This window comes from Phyllostomus hastatus, unplaced genomic scaffold (genome assembly GCF_019186645.2).
Source record: "Phyllostomus hastatus isolate PE091 unplaced genomic scaffold, TTU_PhHast_1.1 phas_scaffold_501, whole genome shotgun sequence".
NCBI classification, from domain to species: Eukaryota; Metazoa; Chordata; class Mammalia; order Chiroptera; family Phyllostomidae; genus Phyllostomus; species Phyllostomus hastatus.
The window spans coordinates 42538366-42555860 of record NW_025334033.1 but is presented as its reverse complement, the minus strand read 5'-3'; the positions used below and the strand labels follow the sequence as shown (position 1 = coordinate 42555860).

The following is a 17495-nucleotide window of genomic DNA, read 5'->3' as shown; positions in this document are numbered from 1 at the left end:
CTCCTGGTCAAGAAGGTGCCCTGTGTGGCTTTCCAGGCGGGGATGGCTGCAGGTCAGTGTGGGAGTCCCCAAGCATAAGGAGATTTCCACAGACTGTCCTCTTCCAGAAAAGCGGGGCCTGTGTTGTGGAAAACAGTATAGCAGTTCCTCCAAGTATTTAAAATAGAATCACCATATAATCCAGAAATTCTGCTTCTGGGTATCTGCCCCAAAGAATTGGAAGCAGGGTCTGAGGGAGATATTTGTACACCCATGTTCATAGCAGCATTATGCACAATGGTGAAAATGTGGAAGCAACCCAAGTATCCACTGGCAGATGAACGGATGAGCACAATGTGGGATATATATATGGAATATTATTGTCTTGAACAGGGAGGAAACTCTGACATACACTACAACACAGATGAAATAAGTCATTTGCAAAAGACAAACATATGTGATTCCACTTAGATGAGGCCTTTAGATGACTCCAAATCGTGGAGGCAGAGAGTAGATTGGTCAGTGCCAGGGTACGGAGTTTCAGTTTTATAGGATGAAAAAAGTTATGGAGACGGACAATGGCGATGGTTGCAGGATACTATGAATGTACTAAATAGCACTGAACTATATGTTTCAAAGACTAACGTGGTAACTTCCATGTTATGTGTGTTTTACCATAATAAAAAAAAGGAGGGGTGGGCAACACTGGCTAAATACCTTGATGGAGTCCCTTTCAGGCCTGACTTGTTACAGCTTTATAAGAGAGAAGTTGAGAGTTGGTTTACTTGGCATTAAAATAAACCAGAATTACTTGGTTCGGGTAAAATTGGAAATAGCTAATCCTAACAGAGAAGGAGGAAAGAACGAGCCCTCCTCACTCCTCGTCAGCTGTAAAGGGCAATCGATGGACTTTTCCTAATGGCGTCATATCTGAGCCTGCAGTCCAGCCTTTCTTCTCTTTTCTCTTAAGTCTATCAGAGTTGGTTTCTCTTGCTTGCACAATGTGTACTTTTGTGTAAATTAAACTTTCTGGCATTCAGTTTCAAATTAAGCTCCTTGGAACTCTAGGATGAAAGCTCGGAAGCTAAAGGGGTCAAGGCGTTAGAGTCAAAGCACGCTTATATCTTTTCCTACTGAACAGGAGGTGAGGGGCTAGCTTTAAAAACACACCCTGTATGTGTTCAGTGATTCATTACAGCCCGGTTTGTGGTCATGGGAAACTTCCACTGTCTCAATTTTCTGAGACAAGGAAACCGTGGAGACGGATGGGCCGCACGAGAGCACGCCACGCAGCCAGCAGTGAGGGATGAGGCCATCTTCGGGAAGCAGGGACTCTAGGGCATATCGTTAGGTGAAAAAAGCAGTATTCCAGAGTTCATATGGCATACTTACATTATTTTTTTAAGAGGGAAGATAAGATTGTGGGGGTACTTCCTTATATTTGCTGAGTGACACACTGCAAGGATAAGCAAGAAATCAACACAAATGGTTACCTATAGGGGGTGAGGGCAGAACAGGGAGGGAGTAAGACATAAGGCATAATACTGGTTTGCTTTTTAAATAATGTAAATAAGCTATTTTTTAAGAAGAGACTAATAAGACTGAGGTTTTCTGTTCTCTAAATATAATGTGTTATATATAATATATAAAATCCATTGACCTATCTAACTAGCTACTTTTCTTGTATGCATCTATTTAGAATTTTTTTAATTCAGTCTGACAATTTAGTCTTTTACTTAGAGTGAGGTCTTCAGAAGATGAACGTTCAGGTGGAGAGAGCAAGGAGCAAGGCTGGTGAGTAGGCAGGGGCTAGATCACACACAGCGTCACAGTTATTATCGCAAAAGCAAGCCAGAGTCGCTGAAGGGCTTTAAGAGTGGGGAGGACTGAATACAATTGCTACGTATTAACTTTTCACTGCTCAATTTTCTTTCTTTTTTCTTTTGCCATTTCACTGGTAGAGTAAATGAAGTTATTTGCAACTCCCAATACTGTATCACAAATTACCATGAATCGACCCTATTCAGGGCAAAACACTTTTGGAAACTTCAATAAAACATAACATTATTAACAGAGTAGTCATCTAATATGAAGACCACTCTTTCAGTTAAAATGCCTTTTCCTAAAAACTATTGGAATTTGATTTTGAGATTCAGCAAGAAATCTTGGTAATTGTTAATAATGTGTTACTGACCTCATGACCATTAATACAAGTTGCTGATTACCTTATTGAAAATGTATTGAAATGTTTTTGTTTTAGTTCTACCATGAATAAGTTTATGTAAAAAAAGATAGTGAATTTTAGAAATGAATTAACCAAAAACCAAATTTGTCTCTTTCTCTTTTTTATCCCCCACCCCTCTAGTTAAATTTTAGTCTACCTTTTTTTTAGAGCAGCACTCCTCAAAGTGAGAACTTTGAACACTGGGACATTTTTAGGAGTTTGCAAGGTAGAAACTATTTTCTGGGTGAATCAGGATGGTATTTGCTCCTGTTCCTGTGTTCACATCTTCTCTGGGGCTGAGAGCACGGGGTGGGGGTGGGGGGGGGGAGTGGAGCCCCAGCCTGACTCAAGGCAGTGGCACCAAATCAAAGTTTTCACCACCACACATCCGTAGTTAAAAACAAAAACCTAGTTTCACCCAAGAATATCACGTAAAAAGTATTTTAGTTATCTTTCTTTATGCCCCATTAAGAGAACAAATCCAAGTGGTAATCCCTAAGTAATGATTGTTGTTGGTTTCTAAACAGAAAAAGTGACGAGGCCAGCTACCAGCTACAGAAGTTTCTTTGTGGAGACCTGGAAACTGGCTGTGGCATCTCGTTATCTTAAGGCATCTGGGAACCTTAGTGAATCTGAGCGACAAGTTTCTAAGAAGAGAGATTACAGAAATCTTTTAGTGCACTGAAAATTCCCTGCTTATGACCTTTTCTTTTTTCCTCCACTTGACAAACTGTCCCTAAAAACCGTTGACGTTACTACTATTTTCTGGGGTTTTTTTTGTTGCTTTTTTTAGATTTACCTACAACCCCTCTGAAAAATCCTTGGCTATGATGTCTGAGACTTCAAAACAGAATGGCTCATTAATGTGACTAGAAACCAGATAATGAAATTTGTGTTTGGCTTAACTACTAGGGAAAAGGACATGGAGAAATAAGCCACATGTAGTCCTTCTAGTATTTTCCTTTGATCAAATGTCATGGTTGTGAATAATAGAAATCCTGGGTTAGTTGGAAAGCTGACTAAGTAGCACCGAGTTACTATGTTATTCTAAAGTAAACAATCATGTCTCTTCGTTGTCTCTGTGGTTTCTTTTTACAGGTGCATCTTAAAAGTTTTATATTTTAATGATATGGATTTCATTACCATTGATGACATCTGAATGACAGCTCATGGACATGAATTGGAAGAAGATGAATTCTTTAACTTTGGAAATGGCTGGAGAGTGTTTTGTGAGCAGGTAGGTATCCTTTCTGAAGGAAACTTTCCGAGTCCAGTCATGGGAGAGGTGACATGGAAACACACTTGGAGCCTGCTGAAGAGAGGCTGGACAATGGAGCTGAAAGAAACAGATGTAAAAGTTGATTTTGCAGCCTGGCTGTATATTTACTTAGCTTAAATCTCTGTCTCCATTTTCCTCAGTGACGGAGTCTTCTTCTTTCATAGAAGACTTGCTAGTCTTCTGCGGACCTAAAGTCCACTTCTTCCTTCTCTGTGGGTTGGTTTCTATTTTTAAGAGGAAACATAAGTCATAAATATGTACTTCCCAAACTTCTTGTTGGTCCCTCTCTGGCAAACTCATCTACTTTTTTACTGAGCCCTGCTTTGGTATCATGTCACTAAGCTTCAATAAAAAATAACTTGATATATTACAAAACTATAATTATCAAACCAGTCTGATACTGGCGTGAAGATACAGACCAGCAGAACAAAATGGAGAGCCCAGAAATAAACCTAGTCATGTATGGCCAACTGACCTTTGATAATGGAGTTAAGACTACACAATGGGAAAATGATATTCTCTTCAATAAATGGTGTTGGGAAAATTTGATATCATATGCAAAAAGACAAAATTGTATCCTTAAATTATGTCATACACAAAAGTCAACTCAAAATTGATTGAAGCCTTAAATGTGGGACCCGAAACTATAAAACTCCTAGAAGAAAACATAGGAGAAAAGTTCCTTGGCACTGTTCTTGGTGATGATTTCTTGGATGTGATACCAAAGCACAGTTAACAAAACCAAGAACAAGTGGGATTACATCAAACTAACAACCTCTGCACAGCAAAAGGAACCATCAAGAAAATGAAAGGCAACCTACAGAATGAGGAAAAAATATTTGAAAACTCTATTTCTAATAAGGGTTAATATTCAAACTATAAAAGAAACTCCTACAACTCAACAGTGAAAAACCAAATGTCCCAATTAAAAAATGGGCAAAGGACTTAACTAGATATTTTCTCCATAGGAGACATACAGATGGCCAAGAAGTACATGAAAAGCTGCTCAATATCATCAGTCATCAGAGAACTCCAAATCAAAACCATATGTCAGTTCATACTTGTTGGGATGGCCTAATGTATTTAGTAGGTGTCCTGTAGGGTCCAGTGGCACAGCTTCCCCATTCACCCAAGCTGGGCACTCCAGGTGCACACCCCCATGTGGACTGTGCACACCCTCCTGCTGTAATTGAGCCTCCATTGCTGCTGGCACATTAATAGGAGGGATTTACCACAAGATCCATTACCTGCAGGGACCGCCTGAGGCCACTGTGGAGGATCAGCTATGCAGGGGCCCACCCCATGGAGCAGGACTTACCTCAACGGGGCTCTGGTGCTTGCTGAATCTTCCCCTTGAGTGTGTTGCTTGTAGAAGTGGTTGGGTGGTGCTTTGATGTGGTCTGAAGTTGTCCACTGGGTACACTGGCTCTGGGGCCTCCCAGGAGGTACATGCCAAGATCAGCGACTTGTGTTCCTCTTAGGGCCACCTGGCATGAGTTATAAAGTGATCTGCAGATGGCGGCTATGTGTGCTGGTCTTGGAGGTGCCCAGGAGAGGCCCAGCTGTGAACCAAGACCAACTATTGCTAGTGCCAGGCCTGGGGCTACTTAGTGAAAAGTACAGAGCATGCTGAGGCCAGATGCTGCTTGTTTGAGAGATTTTAGGGAAATCTGAAGCATGAGCCAAAACAGATTATTAGTATGGAAAAGCCACTGGAAACAGCTTGGGTGGGCCCACAGGTTGGTGGGGTGGGGTCTCAGGGAATCACCAAGGTGTCGTGAACAGTGTGAGCCAGGTTGATGGAGACTCAGATATGGCGCCCACCTGCCTGCTCTGTAGGGGGAAGGTTCATCAAAGGAACAATGTCCTCTGCTCTTCTGTCTGGGAGAAAGCTGCCTGTCCAGCTCTCACGCTGATGCCTGACACTTCAGTTCCTCCCTGTATGTCCCTGGTGCCTTTTGAGCTGCTGCCCCAGCACTGGGGCTCAGAGGGGTTGAGTCCAGGTGAGTCTGTGTGTGGGTCCTTTAAGAGGAACTTCCAGGGACTCCAGCAGTTTGTCTTCCACAGCCTCAATCCCTGCTGCCTTTTATAGCCAGAAGTTGTGGGGACTTCTCTTCTTGGTGCTGGAACCCTGAGCTGGGGGCCTGGTGCTGGACTGGGACACTTGCTCCTCAGGGGGGCCTCTGCAGCCATGATATCCCTCCTGATTTTTATCTGTCACACACGGGTGTGGGACCAGCTCTTTCTGCCTATCTGCCCCTCCTACCAGTCTCTGTGCGGTTTCTTCTTTATACCCTTAGTTGTAGGACTTTCATTCATCTAGATTTCAGTGAGTTCAACATGATGATTGTTCTGTAGTTTAGTTGTAATTTTGATGTGGTTGTGGAAGTGTGTGAGTACTGTATTTATCTACGCTGCCATCTTGACCAGAAGCCCCAAAATATTTTCTCTTGTGCTGAACTGCTGCTTCTATTCACATTGCTTGAATATGAACTTAGTGACCTTTAATTTCTGTGGAAGAATACTGTATTTTGTAGATGTTTCATGTTTGATACTGATTTGAAAAAAATGCTCTCTAATAAAATGTGCTTTGCAGTGCTATTTTAATTTCCTTCTCCCTCTCAGGAGAGGGATGCCTTTGGCTTCCTTTCTCCCAGGGTTCAGGAGCTCCCAGGAGGAAAATTTGTAAGGCAGCCCCAAGATGTAAGCGTGGTATTCAACTCAAGAAACATTCCAATGAACTGACTGTGTTTCAAGATTCCGAGAGCTCAGTTACTCTACCAGAAAGGGCTCCCTGGGCTCTAGGAGTTCCTCTGAATCAAGATCATCGTGATCATGGCTGGTCGTCTACCCAGGACAAGCACCCACCCACTCCTTCCTCACACAACCCCTGTGAGGCAGCAGAGGCTGACTCCAGTTTTTCTCAATAGGTGGGTTCTGACTCATGGAGTCCCACCATGGAACTCAATTATCCTTTTTGATGACTGCTTCAGGGTGGTCACGTGAACAAATGGGGCTCGATCAGATCCAAGGGATGACTTTTATTCCATGATAGAGGGTGTGATGATTACTTTTATATGTCAACCTGAGGAAATTCTGACTAACCTCAGGGCAGAGTCTTGTTCTCTCTCAAGGTACATGAAGGAGAAAGCTCATTGCTCCAGTTACTGCTGCAGCTGTCTTATGACCACAAACAAAACTGGCATGCTGAAGAGGGAAGAACAGAGAGAACCGCAGAGAAAGAAGAAGTCTTGCTTTTTCCTGGAGCCTGTCCCACCTTGGGATTCAGCTATGTGAGATAATAAATCTCTTAATTGTTTATATCTGTATTAGTCAGGCAGGTTTCCTCTGGCTTCAACAACATATTTAAACTGCTCTCTACTCACCAACCACTATTTGCCAGGTGTTGTCCTAGGTACTGGCTGTGGAACAGTGAACAATATGGCCCAAGTGTCTACCCTCATGAAATATCCTTTCTGGTAACAAGAAAATAATACATATATGAACACATAAAATGAGGTCAGGTAATCAAGCAGGGTAGTGGAGTAGGGGGTATTGGCAGGAGTCATATGTCGGAGAGTCATGCTATTTGAATCAATGTGGCGGGAAATGAATAAAGTGAGGGAGTGAGCCATTAAAATATTTGAGGGAAAAATCTTCCCAGGCAGAGGGAATGGCGTGTTCAAAAGCACCAAGGCAGGGATGTGTAGTGTGTTTTATTATTTTTTTTACATTTGGAAATCTTTTTATTTTTTACTTCTATTTTATTGATTATGCTATTACAGTTGTCCCAATTTTTCCCTCTTTGTCTCCCACCACCCAGCACCCCCCTTCCCTCAAGTAATCCCCACACCTTTTTGTTCATGTCCATTGGTCATGTCCAATGGTATAAGTTCTTCAGCTACTCCATTTCCCATACTGTACTTTACATCCCCATGGCCACTCTGATTACCAATTTGTACTTCTTAATCCCCTCTCCTCTTCATCCATTCTCCCACATCCCCCTGCCATCTGGCAACCATCAGAAGGCCCTCTATATCCATGATTCTGTTTCTGTTGTTTTTGTTTGTTTAGCTTTTTTTTAGATTCAATTATTGATAGGTATGTATTTATTATCATTTTACCATTCATAATTTTGATCTTCTTTTTCTTAAATAAGTTCCTTTAGCATTTTGTATAATATGGCCTGGTGATGATAAGCTCCTTTAGTTTTCTTCTTGTCTGGGAAGCTTTTATCGGCCATTTGATTCTAAATGATCGCTTTGCTACATAGAGCAATCTAGGCAGGAGGTCCCTGCTTTTCATGACTTTGAATATTTCTTGCCAATCCCTTCTAGCCTGCAAAGTTTCTTTTGAGAAATCAACTGACAGTCTAATGGGAACTCCCCTATAGGTAACTAACTGCTGTTCTCTTGCTGCTTTTAAGATTCTCTCTTTACCTTTAAACTTTGGCATTTTAATTATGATGTGTTTTGGTGTGGGCCTTTTTGCATGCATCTTGTTTGGGACTCTCTGTGCTTCCTGGACTTGCAAGTCTATTTCCCTCACAAAATTAAGGAATTTTTTTTCATTATTTTTAAAAATAAGTGTCCAATTTCTTGCTCTTACTCTTCTCCTTCTGGCACCCCTATTATGCAAATGTTGGAATGTCTGAAGTTGTTCCAGAGGCTCTTTACATTATCCTCATTTTTTTGGATTCTTTTTTCTTCATGGTTGTTTTTTGCTTCCTTATGTTTCAAACCAGCCATTCATATAGAAAAGACACTGTTAACAGCTTGAGTAGGCCCACAAGTTGGTAGGATGGAGGCTCAGTGGATATCCAAGGTGGGGCAAACAGTGTTAGCCAGGTTGATGGAGTCTCAGATATGGCATCTGCCTGCCAGCTCTATGGCTTTGTGAGGGGAAGGTTCAGAAAAGGGATGATGGCCTTTGCCTGCCTTTCTATCTTGGAGAAAGCTGTCCTGTAACTCTTGTCTTGATGCTAGATGCTTCAGTTCCTCCCTGTATGCCATTGGTGCCTTTCAAGCTGCTACTTTGGTGCTGGAGCTCAGAGGGGGCGAGTCTGAGTAAGTCTGTATGCAGGTTCTTTAAGGGAAACTGCTTGGGGCTTCAGAAGTTTCTTCCACCAACTCATTCCCTGCTGACTTTTGCAGCCAGAAGTTATGGGGCCTTATCTTCCTGGCTCTGGAACCATGGTTGGGGAGCCTGGTAGGGGGCTGGGACTCCTTATTCCTGAGATATCTCTCCTGAATTTTTATCCACCATACATGGATGTGGGACCAGCCTGTTCGGTATTGCCACTCTTCCTACCAATCTGGATAGATTGTTTTCTTTAATTCTGTAGTTGTCAGACTTCTATTCAACTGGGTTTCTGATGATTCTGAGTGATGGTTTTTCTGTAGTTTAGTTGTAATTTTTATGTGGTTGTACAAGGAGGTAAGTTGTGTTTACCTATGCCTCCATCTTGACCAGAAGTCTATTGGAAATTGTTTGTTGTGTTTTAGAGAAAAACAGGAGGTTGGTACAGCTGTGTGATAAGGAGATTGGTGGTAGAGTGAGGCAGTGATGAGACAAGTGGGTTCCTAAAGGCTGCGGTAGTGAACTGGAATTGCCTGTTTTTGTGATTGGAAACTATTGTAGAATACTAAGAATGGGAGTTATTTGCAACTCAAAGTATCTTAATGGGTACAGAAGTAAGGTAACTTGGACCTGAAGTTACAATCTGTAAGAACCAGGGTACTCTCTGATAGCAAGTCTGACTTTAAGCCTTTAAATAGTTATTACATCCATTTAGACTCCAAGGAATCCATCAGATTAATTAAATGTTGCTGCATTTGTATAGTTTTGAATAACAAAAATTCATTGTAACTACATACTCATGTATGGATATAATACGATATTGAGAAAATACCTGATTTTCCTATTGTACAAGAATTTAAACATTATTTAAAATTATAAATAACTATTTGAGCACAAGCTTTTGCAGCCTCTGTTGAGATGACATCATGTGCTTTTCCTCCTTTGATCTATTAATACAGAGAATTATGTGAACAGATTTCCTGTTACTGAATCATCCTTATATTTCTGGAATAAACCCAACTTGGCCATGGTATGTTATTTGTTTAATATAATGCTGGATTCAATTTGCTAATATTTTATTTTCATTATTACATCAGTATTCATAAAAGAAATAAGATTATAGCTTTCTCTTCTGTTGCTCTCTAGTTCTGGCTTTAGTATTAGTGTCTTTGTAAAAATTGGGATGTCTTTCTTCTGTCTCTGAGATTGTTTAAATAGCGTCAAACTTTTTTCCTTGGAGATTTAAAAAAATCAGTTTTACAGTTAACACAATCTACTCACCTTAAAAAACCAATTATTTTTCATATGACTTTCCATTTTTGTCCTTATGCCTGCATAATTGTTAAATAGATGTAGTTACACCATTTGTTATATATAATTTACATTCTAATTTTCCCTTTAAACTTATTTCAAATGCTATTCTACAAGCTACAGGCTTTATAATTTCAACTGGTAAATACTATTCCATTCTGTGGATGGACCACAGTTTAATAATTTCCTATCCTTGCATAATTAGGATGTTTCCTATTTCTGTAAGATAATGCTTCAAAAAGGCTTTTTGTGTAATTTGTACTCTCATTTTAGATATTTTGCGTTAGCATAAAGTCCTAGGCATAGGAGGCTAAAAACCTGTCTATGACTTTTGAGACATGTGGGCAAATTATTTTCCAAAAGGGTGGTACCAGTTTATCAGGTTTTCAGAATTTGTGTACGTTATTGGCACAGCATTTTTGTCAGTATTGGGTGTTATTTACATATATTTTTCTGTCATTAGGTATGAGACAGCACCATAAACATCTAGTCTGGAGTATCGGGTGGGGCAATGAGGACAGGACTTTCCATTAAGTGCATTAAGTTACTCATTCTGGAGTTGATTTAGTTGCTGTTGTTTCTCAGGTGTGGTAAGTATTAGTCCTGAGGTCTGTCTGGGACCCTGGCCCCAGCTCTTGGATGCACTGTACCAACTGAAGTCAAAGCTCAGAACTCAGACTTTGTTGTGCTTTTCTTTTTCTTTTTTTAGTTTATTGATGAGAGAGAGAGAGAGAGAGAGAGAGAGAGAGAGAGAGAGAGGGAGAGAAACTTGTTGTCCCATTTCCACTTAATGCATTTATTGGCTGGTTCCTGTATGTACCCTGACCAGGGATTGAACCCACAGCCTTGGCATATTGGGATGACACTCTAACCAACTGAGCTACCTGACCAAGGTAATTAACATTGATTGAGCTCTTACCGTGTGCCAAAACACAAAGTCTTAACTGCATTTGCTTAGTTAATTCCCCAAAAATAAAATGGTTGGGAACACGAGGACCTCTCCAGGAAGATGAAGTATGAGCCTGCATCTGGTGGCCTCCTTTCAAAGACAGAATGCCTTCCATTTTCACGTCCTCTCAAACTCTTTAATTTGGTGACTATGAACACTAATCACTCTTCTGAGTAGGCTGGTAGCTGGCTTAGGGAGGGGAGAAAATATCTTGGCTCCTGGCACTGAATTTGTTCTTACCTAGTTAATCTAGAAAAAAACAAAACACCACTTGCCACCTCAGCAGAAAAAGACCTCTTATTTTTGTGAAATCAAAGTACTTTGTAACCATGACGAATTTCCAGTGTCAGTAAACTGTCCCCAGGGAGAGGTTCTGATTACTATCAGCTCCTCACGTAGGATAGCCGTGCTTGCTTTTCCTTGAGCTGGAGTTGTCACACAGGTGACGTCTCCAGGAGGGAAGCTGATCTCACCCCACCTGTCAGGGGTGCACAGAAGGATTAACGGAGAGCAGAGGGCAGTTGACAGAATTCTATGATTTTTTAAAATTTAGTTGAATTAAGTGAGCCCGGGCAATTCAGAAAAATAAAATCTCTTGTTTTCATGGTGATGAAAGGTTACAGATGACAGAGTCTAGAAACCAGACTCCTGCTCTGGAGTGAGTAAAGAGATTGGGGGGCAGGGAGAAGAGGTATGTTTTTAGATTAAAGTTCATCTTGAATAATACACTAAAGCCTGGTGCTTTCCTTAATTTGAAGTCCATCTGACTTGTTATTTTTGCCTTTTCCATAAGTTAATATCAACCATTATTTTACTTAATAAAAATATTGAACATGTAGAATATTCTTAGTTCTTTTTTTGAGCCTGAGAATACTAATTCAAATACTATTTTGTCCCTACTTTCAAGTTAATTGTATTAATGAATGAGGGGTCGGGGAGGAGAAAGCACATGGACATGAGAGTGATGGGTGTTGGGTCAAGGTGCTATGGGAACCCTGAGGCGATAAATATTTTCGTCCAAAGAAGCTGAGTCCTAAGCTTTGAGACCTCTTACTTGACTTCTTGCCATCTTTCCTGGGAGATCTCGTTCAACCCAAGGCTTTCCACCACCCCTGTGTGCAGATGACTCAGTTGTCTTCTTTGTTGCCCTGAGCATTCTCTGGCCTGCAGACCCACATATCTATTTGAGAGTAGGAGTCTCTTTTCAAATTCTGGCAAATATTACAAAGCCTTCACAGAGTGAACTCACTTGCCGGCAAACCTATTTCCAGATTCTCCTGCTGGCCAATGGTAGCATCACCTGCTGAGTCAACAAGCCAGACGCTTGGGCCATCTGAGATGCCTCCCCTCCTCCATCCTTCACAACTGGATTCCAGTGTGTTAACCTCCCAAATAGATTTTGATTATGCTCTCTTTTATCCACACCTCTATTTTCTTAGTCCACACTCTCAGGACTTCTCCCCTCATTACCTTGATGGTCTTATGTCTGATAGGAGTCTCCTTTTTCCAGCCTCACCCTCCCTCCCTGAATACACACACCACTTCAATTATCTGAGTTAGAAAGATCTACTGTATTGGCAACTCTTATGTGATCATATCAGTCCTCTGCACAAAATCCTCCAGTATCTCCCTGGCAGAACCTGGCCCTTGCTGCCCCCTGGATTTGCCCTCCATCACCAGTAACTCCATCCCCATGCCCAAACGACTTTTCACTCCCTGACCCTTCTGAGTTCCCTCTCATTTCTGAATGTTTTCATGCTCTTGCCTCTACCAAGAATATCCTTTTCCTTTCTCGTAGCATGTTTAGTCCTAAGTCCTTTACATGCGCAGAGATCAACTCATCCTAAGAAGCCTTCTCTTCCTCCTCCAGGTTGGGTTAAGTGTCTCTCCTAACTTAGGGCCCTCTAGCCACATCTCTACCATAGCCTTTATCACTGTTGAAATTATTAGCTTATTTTTCAGTCTGTTCCTTTAGACTAATGCCAAGAACTATTAATATGCTTTTCATCTCTACCTCCATTACCTTAAACAGTGCTCAATAGGTAACTGCAGGATAAATGTTATTGAAGAGGCAACTGAAACTCTCAAATTAAAAAAAAAATAGTCAAACATTCAGGGCCAAGTAAATTGATCTCACAGAACTTATAGCAGAACCATTGCTAGCAAACACTTAGAGGCATGGAGGATGACAGGAGAGCCAAGAGATCAGCAAATGTTGCTTACATCAAAAAACAAAGCAAGAGGTGAATTTTAAAGATTAGACAGGTAAGACTGATAGGTGTACATCCATTTAGAAAGGCAATAGATGTACACCATGAGCTCACAAAAGTGTCATGCGAAACTGAAAAACACTTTTTTGAGAGGTCTGTGAAGCTACTAGGTAAGGAAGATACAGAACATATTGATTTCAGAAAAGTATCTAAAATGTCTTATTTTCCTTTTTTTTTAGGAAGATGGAGGAGAGACCCAACATAGTGGTTGTCACGGGTGCTATTCCAGGAACTCTGTCTGTGGCCCCATTTGCTGTTCCCAGCCTCTTCCCTTCTTGCAATGAAACTATTTAGGAAGATGGAGCTGTGGGTCTGTATTTAAAAAAAATATTGTTGTTCATATATAGTTGTCTCCATTTTCACCCCCCATACCCTCCACCCGACCCATCCCCACCTCCCACCCTCCAACCTACCTCTTTGGCTTTGTCCATATGTCTTTTATACATGAATAAAAGATTTCTGAATATTGACTTTGAATCCTGCTGTTTTGCCACATTCACTTGTATTGACCAGTATTTTTAACAAGAATTGAATAAAAGATAAAACACTCTGCTTTGGATTCAAAGAAGGCACCACGTTTGTGCACATTTATTCTGTCCTATTCTTCCCTCCTTGACATTTTGATGCCATGATGAGCTTCTTGGTTGGAACTCTGGGTTGGATGAAGGGAAAGATTGTGAAAACTTCTTTCTCCCACTCTCCTTTTTATTGAAAAATATGTAGAATTTTTGACAAAGAAATGTAGTACATGGTTAAAAAGTCAAATACTGTACCAAGACTTATAATAAAAAATGGTGTTTCTTGCTCTATCCCACCCTACTTCAAGTTCAGCTCTCCTGCAGCAACCATTTTCAACACTTTTTAGCAGTTTCTTTTGTAATTGACTTCTCCATTTCCAAGCATTAAAACATGCCTATACTGCTACTTCTAGATTTATAAATTTCAGACATTCTTTATCAACTTTGAATTATGGAAGATGAGGGGCAGGTGTAAGCCGGGCATGGCGGTATAGTAGAGCACACATGTCACCGGCCCTTTTCCCTTTCCATGTCCTTCAAATACAGTTACCCTGTGCCCTTCTGCTCCAGTGTGGGCCATGCATACTGCTATTATTTTGGGACTCTCTTCTTCACTCTTGTGTTGGATCCATGATTCCTGGATTCAATATTTTTGTCTCCCTTTACTTACTTCCTTGTTTACATTGTTTGATAGCTTCCTGAGCTCATGCATGTCTGAACATTTCTTTATTCTGCCCTCATGCTTGATTGAAAGTTGTCTGGGTATAGTATTTCCTAAAACACTTGGAATTAGAATTTTGAGGGCATTGTTTCATATTCCTGTAAAGAAGCTGTGGTGGATGCAGGACAACCTCATCCTCAGCCTCATTTACAGTCAGGTCAGGGTTGTAGGACTGAGTTATGGCCAGTGGATGTGGGTGGAAGTGATGCACCTACTTCAGACCTCCACAATTCCCCAGGCTCTCCCTTACCCTTCCACGGTTGTCTTAACAGGCCAGGCCTTGAGGATGGTGGCCCCACAAGATGGATCCTTGTCCCTCAATGATTGCAGAGACTGTTTCTCTGCTTCTGTTGACTGTGAGTGATTTTATTGTGTTAACTCGTTGAGATTTAGTGGCTGCTGTTCGCTGACCCTGATTAATAAACAATTCCTATGCTATTCTGATTCTAGTTCCTTTTTATGTGACTTGTTTTCCATGTGACCTAGCTTTCTCTTTGGAAGATGGTTGGGAAGAACACAGCAAGGACATGCCATTTGAGCGCATCTCTGAAGGAGGAGTGTCTGCTGGGCAGAAGGAGCCTTAAAAAGTAAGGTGTGATGGTATAATAAAGTCTGTTTGAAGAACAGTGAAAAACCTGCACAGGAAGTCATTCATTCATCCATCCATTCATTCATTCAGTATTTATTCAGTGTGTATTACCTGAAAGATACAGTATGAGGGGATAAAAAATGGCCCTTTATAGAGTAGAAATAGAAATAGAAATGTAAACAAAAATTTATAAAATAATATTTAAATACCGTCAGAGAAATATAGCATGTGACTAAAGGCATAGGCTCTGGATACAGACCGCCTAATTCAAATTTTGATTCTACCTGCCTTAGATGTGTGACCTTGGGCAAATTATTTAACTTCTGTTTCTCTATAGGTAAAATGAAGATAATAGTATTATAACAATATTCTTGTTGTAAAAGTTAAGGAGACAATAAAATGTAAAGTGTTTCATATATATTGAGCACAGAGAAAGATTTTAAAATTTTAGCAATTATTATTATTATTATTATTATTATTATTATTATTATTATTATTGAGTATGTGTAGGCATAGGCTGATGCTTGGCTGGGAAGGACCTTTTATGGGCCATGTCAAGGTGTTTGAGCTGTGTCTATAGACATTAGGAATCATTTCAACATAGAGATGAAGGAGAAAACCATTTTTAGTGTCTTGTCATTTTACTCGCCTTACAAAACCCACTTTCAAGGAAGCAGCAATTTTCCTAAACTTCCGTAAGTCCATTACATGACTACCCTCAATGGCCTGCCTGGGGCACGTTCACAAGTTCTTATTTTTATTAAATTGACACTGGCTTCAGAGTTCATCATTTTTTCATCATATATCAGTTTTGATTTCCCAGAGACAATGTGAGTCAATGTGAGTAGAATTTCTTCCTTTTATAACATCTGTTAGGCTACTGTGGTTTGATTCACTGGGTTGAGACATTTGAATGTTATAGAACCACAGACTGTCAGGGCTGGAAGGAGGCTTTGGGGATGCTCTCATACCAACCTCCTCACTTTCCAGATAAAGAAACTGAGGCCCAAGGGGGGTTGGTGATAGCTTTTCCTACAGTCAGCGGTGCTCCTGGCAGTAATTGTTAATGTTCGGGGGTGATGAGTGATCATGACTCTTTCCTTGCTCTGAGCTATGAACTAATAGAAAAATAAGACACAGGAATCTGACAGGAGGAGGTAAAAATATTGGTTTTCTTACTGAATGAAGTTAAATTAGAGAGTACAACTTGATATGTAGACAAATGGCCTTTGCTCGGAATTGAACCAACACGTTTGACAGGCACTGGTGGCTGTCTGCCCTATGGGTTTGCCTTTTGCCCTCACCGGCAGAGCTGGTCTTCCACCATAGAGGCTGCAAGTGCCCAGAACTCCCATTTCAAGCTTTCCTTACAGCAAGGGCATGGGCACATAGCCTGATTCTGGCCAGTGTGATGCAAGAGGAAATGGGCGGGAACCTTTTGTGAGACCTTTCCTGTCTTAAAAGAGAAATGCTTGTGACAAGATACTTCCCTCTCCTTATTCTCTCTCTCTCTGTGCTTTGGGCACTGCTGCTGAAGGACACTAAGCTTGGAGCTGGGGCAGGTCATGAAGGGACTCATGCCAACACGCCAAGAATGGCAGCCGGAAGGATGGGAAGTGCCCAAGGCCTTGGTGACACTTGCAGAGCCATACCAATGCTCATCTCCCTGACACTGAGCTTCCTGGTACTTAAGCATAAGTACATTCATGCCACCTCTAGTGGTTTGCACTTGTTATTTGCAGCCCAAACCATCCTACTGGATCTACTGGAACTCTAACCTTCCAACATGTTGAGTCACCATGTTATTTATTGATGTCATCAGTCAGTCGGATAAGAGTCAGGGTGGGAGCGTGGAGTAGTGTTCCACCCAGACTTGTTTCTGTTGCCCGCTACAGAAAAGTGAAAGTGGGAGACAAACACCCCTCCCTCAGCCAACCCTGGTCATAGCATTGGGAAGAAAAGATTAGACTGGTGTCTAAAAATAAAAGGACCTTGTATCTTATAATTGTTTAAATTGGGAAATTAGACTCATACCTTTATGGGATAAGTGGGGTTGAATTGAGTGTGTGTGTGTCTATTCTGATAGAACTTCTAAAGCTTCATGCCTTTGGCTCAGTCTGCTGTAGGCCTCATGGGTCTTCGAAGTTCAGAAAGCGGAGAGTCTGCCTCCTGATACTTACCACAGGTTGTGCTCTTACACTGACTGTACAGAAAGAAGAGGCAGAGTAAACACATTGTATATACCCGGCAGCCCAAGCCTTTTGCCTGGTCTGTATTGTGAATGGGGGTAGGGAGGACATGGAAAAACAAAAGAAACTGATACCTTCTGCTTTCTATCTCAGACGCTCACTCTTGGACCAAGACATGATGTTGGGAGGAAGTCCAAGTAGCCTGTGGAGAGGTCTAGCTCAGTTGGTTAGAGCATTGTCCTGATACACCAAGGTTGTAGGTTCGATTCCCCCATCAGGGCACATGCAGGAATCAGTGAATGCACAGTTAAGTGGAACAACAAACTGGTGTTTCTCTCTCCCTTCTTCTCACTATAATCAGCCAGAATTAACTTGCTAACCTGAATT

General features: G+C 41.2%; 1 non-coding gene across 1 annotated transcript; it reads left to right on the top strand.

Annotated features, from left to right (window-relative positions):
- The first annotated feature begins 17082 nt into the window (after positions 1 to 17082).
- On the top strand, positions 17083 to 17214 carry LOC123809049. Its single transcript, XR_006783924.1, has one exon. It is a non-coding gene; the product is annotated as a small nucleolar RNA SNORA51 (small nucleolar RNA).
- The last annotated feature ends 281 nt before the right edge of the window (positions 17215 to 17495 follow it).